Source organism: Macrobrachium nipponense, chromosome 18, assembly GCF_015104395.2.
Source record: "Macrobrachium nipponense isolate FS-2020 chromosome 18, ASM1510439v2, whole genome shotgun sequence".
In the NCBI taxonomy this organism is placed as follows: domain Eukaryota; kingdom Metazoa; phylum Arthropoda; class Malacostraca; order Decapoda; family Palaemonidae; genus Macrobrachium; species Macrobrachium nipponense.
In genome coordinates, this window is record NC_087211.1 from 9,728,577 (window position 1) to 9,735,522 (window position 6,946).

At 37.6% G+C, this 6,946-nt stretch overlaps 1 non-coding gene across 1 annotated transcript; it reads right to left on the minus strand.

Moving 5' to 3' along the window:
* Nucleotides 1-3,061: 3,061 nt before the first annotated feature.
* Nucleotides 3,062-3,143, minus strand: Trnas-cga (transfer RNA serine (anticodon CGA)). The gene has a single exon. It is a non-coding gene; the product is annotated as a tRNA-Ser (tRNA).
* Between the last annotated feature and the right edge of the window lie 3,803 nt (nucleotides 3,144-6,946).

Sequence of the window (6,946 nt, forward strand, 5' to 3'; positions counted from 1 at the left end):
GAACAAAATACTCTTTATTATTATTATTCAGAAAATGAAGAACCCTATTCACATGGAACAAGATCACCACAGGAGCCATTGACTTGAAATTCAAGCTTCCAAAGAATATGGTGTTAATTAGAGAGAGGTAAGTAAGAGGAGGTAAAAGGAAATACCCTTTTAATAAAGAAAATGTAAATGCATCATGAATTGAGAACAAATTCTTCCAAATGACTATGACGAAGGGAAATCAAATAACGCCAATAAAAAAGAATTCTCTTATGCTATTTTCATCTACATTCCATCTCTCTTGTATCACTATCGGGGTCTTGGAATAAGGAAAAAGATTCTCTTTTGCAACGCAATTTCCTCCAAGGCTGTGAGCCAAAGAATCTTGAATTATATACACCAAAGGTCGCCAGCTCAGCGTTGTTGTTTGCACACTGAAGCAGGCACGAAGTATTTCAGTCGGGTTTTAAACGTTTTATTTTCCTTTCCTTGAGGGAGAAAATACATTTCTTTGACAGATTCAAGATGAGGTGTACTACAATGCATTATCCTACTGGCATTTTTTGCCCTAAACAAGGCCGAGCGGCGCTGGGACCTAAAAGGGTATCCAGCACTGAAAGGGAAATTGAGAGTAAAATGGTGTAAGAGTTGGAAAACCTCAAACCAGTTGCACCATGAAACTATTGCTAGGCAACGGTGGAAAGTAAGATGGAAGAAAGAGAATATGAACGGAGGTATAGTAAAAGGAATGAAAGGGTCTGCAGCTAGGGTCCTAAGGAAAGGACCCAGCAGAGGAAACTTACGTAATGCCTATAATGCACAGCACGAGGTGCACTGATGGCAATACCTCCCGTACAGGGCATATTAAGAATCCGAATAAACTGCAAGTTTACCTCAATGCGAGAAGTTGAACCATTATGTAGACGTCATTAAAGAAATGATCACAAATACGAATTGACAAAATCCGTAAATTCTGACGCCTGATAGCTGCTGCTCATCGAGCCAAGGATAAAAAACAAACTTCAGACTCTACTACGCAAGGGTTACTTCCTTGAGTAAACGAACGAGGGAAAAGAAGAGAGAGAGAGAGACGCACAAAGAACAGAGAGGGTCAAAGTGCCCAGTCGCTGTTTCTGAGAGGAGCAATTCAACGCATCACTTATACAAGTGACTTAAGTAACAGATAAAAGGGATGCCTGAATGAGACCGTCTTTCTAAGAGCCTTTGACTCTGACGAAGGACAATAGACGAAAAGAAAGGAAGAAGTCTTTTAGTGGACAATATCAAATGGAAAAGAAAAAAAATGAATCAGACGCGTTCATTTGAAAAGTTCTCAACTCTCCCTCTCTCACTCTCTTTCTCTCTCTCTCATTGTCATACAAGACACTTGTTCATAAGGGAAGTATTTTAAGGTTTCATTTCTTTCTGTCTTTCTTTATATTCTAATGAGCTGTTTCTTTTGTTCTTATTTCCCACGAGAAATAAAATACCAAGGGGCCATTAGAGTTAGTTTACATAGAAAGGGGCGCTGTATATTCAAGTATGCAGCCATGATCTATATATTTTAAATGACTCTTTTCTGTTGTTTTTATTTTTTCCAGCTAAGAATTGTCAACATTTTAAGCGAGTAAATCAAGTTTACTATATTTTTCCCCCTTATTTTACAAGTGACTGTAGTAAGTGAAGTCACTTATTGATAAACACTTGTCAACCCCAACATTTTCATATACTTTCGAAGCCATAATCACTTCGATTGGATATCATAAGTAGGAACCCAGTTAAGGAAAACTAAATCTTCAGTTACTAGATTTGGCAAATACTTCTGCGTATACGGTAATAAAAAATCTTCCATTTGAGTAAAGCAAGTTTACTATATTTTTATCGTGGTTTTACAACATTTTCATATAACTTCGAAGCCATAATCACTTCCCTTGGATATCATAAGTAGGAAACCTCGAGAGAATCTGCAAAGTCATCGTTCCTTGTTGCAAAGGCAAACCTCTTTCTTGCCTCTGTCCAAATCCTCAGCTGAAGAAACCCCTCGTGGACAGAGTCAACAAACCCGATAGGACTCCAAAGGGAAGTCAGTCTGCAGAGATAGAGACAAGTTGAAGGAAAAGGTGATACATAAATAAAAAAATGTAAGGAAATGGAAAATAAAATGTTGGAATGAATACAAGATTCCACAACGGCACCAGGCAGACAATTCCATATTCGAGTTGCACCCAAGATTAAAATGGGCTAAATTACCATCGTGTCTTGTAGTCAGTAACACCTTCCAGAATAGAGACAGTGGCGTGAAGAGTATATATATACATACATGCATATATATATACATATATATATATATATATATATATATATATATATATATATATATATATAAATATATATATATATATATATATAACGAAATCCCTCACTCTGCATTCGTATAACTGGCTGTCTGTGGAAATGAGACATAAAAGTATGATATTTGGGTTCACCGCAGATATGAAAAGCACCGAGTGAAGCTTTATGTATCTTACCTCAAGGTTAAAATCGTGTCATGCAAAAAGTCTTGCATTTGCGAAGGCGACTCGAAACGAATATTGAATAAATTGGGTTTTTTTTTTGTTTTTTCTGTATATACCTTGAAAATCAAAAATAATATCGCAGATTATATATATATAATGTAAGTCTGTATATACCTAAACATGCATATATATATATATATATATATATATATATTATATATATATATATATATATATATATATGTATATATGTATATATATATATATATATATAGTATAATATATATATCTTTATATATATATATATACACATACGTATTCTTAATGACTAAAATGTATAATAATGAATAAACACAACAAACATTATTGTAATAATATACAACCACTAACATTAGTTTTTATTGACAGTGCAAACGCAAATTCAATACCTTATATACATTCACATTAATGTATACAAAGATGCCCACATGAATTAATATAGATCAGGGCTCTTTTCCTTCCGACGCCACCGAGAGGACCCGAACTTGTTGCTCAAAGAGATCATAATGTTACTTCATCGCTGTGGACAGGATTAGAACCTGTGCGGCCAGAGCCCAATGGATTTCGAGTCCATCTCCTTAACCACTCAGACACCACAGGTATTTGCCTGAAAAGGCTATAAAGCGTTTGTACAGTAGTACCTAGTAGATTCCAAATTCTTTCATCACTTGTGTGGCTTTGTTGGTAGCGTCCTTGCCTTTCAACTGGAAGACCTGGGTTCGATCCTGATGTGAGTCGGAGAGTAATGCTAATTCTACTCTGTGCGCCCACTTCTCAGAAACGTGAATGAGGTAACTACTTGGTACCCAGATAATGACATTTCCAAGAATACTTGGCCCAAGACAACTTACGAAAACTTAAAAGAATACCAAGAAAAGGTAAAAAAATCAAAAGAATCACGAAAAGTTTAGAAAGGTAAAGACATAAAAAATCACGGAAATGTAAAAAGATAAAACGTAAAAAAAGAACAATTCACGAAAAGATTAAAAGGCAAAACTAAAGAGTGCCCAAAGGGACCACTCGCCCTCCAGTGCCATAGGGCTGGACAGCGACCTCTTCCCTTTCATAAATTTCTTAGATTAACCTCTTTAAGCGTGAAGGGTCCTCCTCCGGAGAAACTGTAGGGACTTGGGTTGTTGGTGTGTGTGTGTGGGGGGGGGGGGGGGGGGGGGGGGGGGGGGGGGGGGGGGGGGTGGTGGGGGGGGGGGGGTGGGGGGGGGGGGGATCTCGACTCAAAATGCCTACTAATCATAAAGATAAAAGATTGATTTTCAGATCAGCTATTAGCCCGAAAGAGAAGAATCCAGATGTGGACGAGAGGTCTCGAAGATATGGACGCTTTGTCATTGTCGCTTGCATTCTCTCTCTCTCTCTCTCTCTCTCTCTCTCCCTCTCTCTCTCTTTTCCCCTGTAAGTTTCCTATCGGTTTCTCTTTCTCTCTCTCTCTTTCTTATGGTCCCTTTTCCCTTTTATATACGTTTCCTACTGGTTCTCTCTCTCTTCCTCCTTGTATGCTCTCTATTGGTCAGTTTTTCTGTCTGTCATCTCCTGGTCGTTTCTTATTGGTCTCTCTCTCTCTCTCTCTCTCTCTCTCTCTCCGTTTTTGTTTAGTTTTTTCCTTGCAGTCAACAAACAATATTCACAAGATTTATATCTGAACCTGACTAAACTCTTCATACATCCAGTAAATGAATTAGATAGATAGATGAATAGACAGTAAAAAAAATAAAACTGGTGGAATTTTCATCTGGTAGAATTTCCTAATAGTGGAATTTCCAAGCACATAAAAACATTTCATCTTCGGAGCTGGAGGTCTCACGAGTATCTCTAGTTTTTATTTCATCTTGCTTCTTTGAGCTCTGAATATTTATGTGACAACAGCAACAAAAATAACAACCTTTAAACGAAAAAAATCTTGTCTTAGAAAGTTCCTTTTTCGTTATGGCCGTTAATGTCATGTTTCCTTTCTCATTTTTTTCTTCTGTTCATACCGAGTGGATTACCAGCGCTGAAGGAGAGAAGAAGCAAAATAATATCGTATTTTGTATCGTTGTTCTCCGTTACTCAGGTGAGTTTTTCACTTATTCATCTAATCCTCCAAAAGAAAACATGTCAAGTTGATGCCGAACACCTGTCAGCTCCATAATTCACTCAATACTAAATTCCGTCGTCTCTTTAGAGGCCGCCGGGCTCATGTTTTATGGATGGCAACTTTGGCCAGGGGCATCTTCTAAGAGACGGTGTTTTCTTTCCTGGCTTGCTTTCTGTTTCCCCCCTCCCCCTTTTTTTTAATGAGGTCTTGCTTCCTCTCTGAAATAAGGACTGATGATTTTTTGCAATTTATGCCACGTAGAAGATTGGCTTGACAGATTTGATGAACAACAGCGCTACCATATGCAGGGAATACGCCTTGCTGTTGAAGTCCTAAAGCAACTTTTTTTTTTTTCTATTTAAAGGTTTTTTTACATTTAATCTCTATTGCTGTAAAAATCAAATAATGAGGCACAACCAAAACTGCACTCCAGAATTCTATAAAACTGACAATTTGAAATTAAGTGAACGCTGACCATTGCACAGCGGGTCATTTGCATGATTGAATATCAAATACTATTTAAGTTTGTCTTATTTTCACATTCCCCTCTAGTGATATACAAGACTGAAGTCCTATACTTTCCCTTTAATGATTGTAAGCTGCTGAAAGATATGTCAGAAGTTAATCAGAAATTATTGCAATAAATATATTGAAAAAAAATCTATAAATTTAACTTTCTTTACCACAAATAAATGATATTCGATTTTTTTCGTTTCAGTTAAGGTCGCTGCCGAAGCTAGAAAACAAGAAAATGGAAAACCTGGAACTCCGGGGCACATATGCTGACGCCGAGAAGGAGTTGAAGCCATAATATCAGCCAAACACACACACACACACACACACACACACACACACACTAAAAAACACACACTAACACAGCGAAACAAACGGGCAATTCAAGTAAATTCTGATTTTTGGGGAAAGTCGAGTACCACCATTTCATATTTCTTTAATTGGAGAAATAATGAAAAGACAGCAAAAGCACTGACGGATCTGGTGACGACTTCCTGAAGCAATATTCTTCTCCTACATTGAAAGAGGAAATATATACGCGGGCTTACATTTAAATCTTGGTGCCATTACTGCACTCGTCTTTCAATGATCAAAGGTAAAATGCTTCATTTACATTTATATCAAGAGAGAGAGAGAGGAGAAGAGAGAGAGAGAGAGAGAGAGAGAGAGAGAGAGAGAGAGAGAGGAGAATATTAATCATCATCATCTTCTTGCACATTTTCTTCCACGCATTTATTCATCTGATACTTACTTAACGTAGTTTTCATTCACGCTTGCATTTGCTAAAAAAAAAAAAAAATGAAAACTCAGCGCACTGGATTCAATTATAAGTGGAAATTAAACGGACTGATCATGCTTAGGAATTTACGATTCTACACTGCCTACTATTACGATCTGTATCTCTATGCGAACATGAATCAAAGTACGTTAACGAAACTATGCCTAAATTTTTTTTTGTCCATTGTTTTTTGTCCTATTATAATTATATGTATATATATTCTATATAAATAAATATATAATATATTATATATATATACATATATTATATATTCTATTATAAGTCTATATATATAATATATATATAGTAATATATTATATATATTTTCAGACAAGCCAGCCAGGCGTGCCCCTTTTTCATTTATGTTCTCCACAGGAGGAAACAAGTCCAGTATGATTCCCGTTCCCGGATTCCCGCGTTCTGGTATATCTCACTCCGTTGCAATCAAGTCGGTGGAACTTAAAAACATTGATGGCTGGTTGTTGCCTGCCTCTTACGCTAAGCATTTCGGCCCAATTTCCACAGGGCCCCTTTTCGCTTCGGGAATGGGTCCTTCGTTAACCCTCTCTCTTAGTCTGTGTCTGCCTGACAATATTGCAATCTAACTCTCATCGTCGTCATCACCTGATGATCCTCATTCATCTCTCTCTCTCTCTCTCTCTCTGAGAGACTGTCAGGCAGTTTGTCCTTGTCTTCGTCTTCTTATGATCACTAGAAAGCAACATTTCACTCTCCATCACAACCCCCCCCCCCCCCCCCCCACAACTCAACGCTCTCTCTCTCTCTCTCTCTCTCTCTCTCTCTCTCTCTCTCTCTCTCTCTCTCTGACAGTCTGACTTTCTCTCTGCCAGTCAATCTTTCTCATCGTTCCCCAGTTATAATTCACTAAACACTGAATGAGAAATTTTGTGCAAAATGATTTTGCATTCAAAGAGAAGCTTCTGGTTTACGCAGAGCCATTTCCGAGCTGGTCTGTGCCACGTCCGGCCTCTAAATTTCGAATTCAGGCTCGAGAGAGAC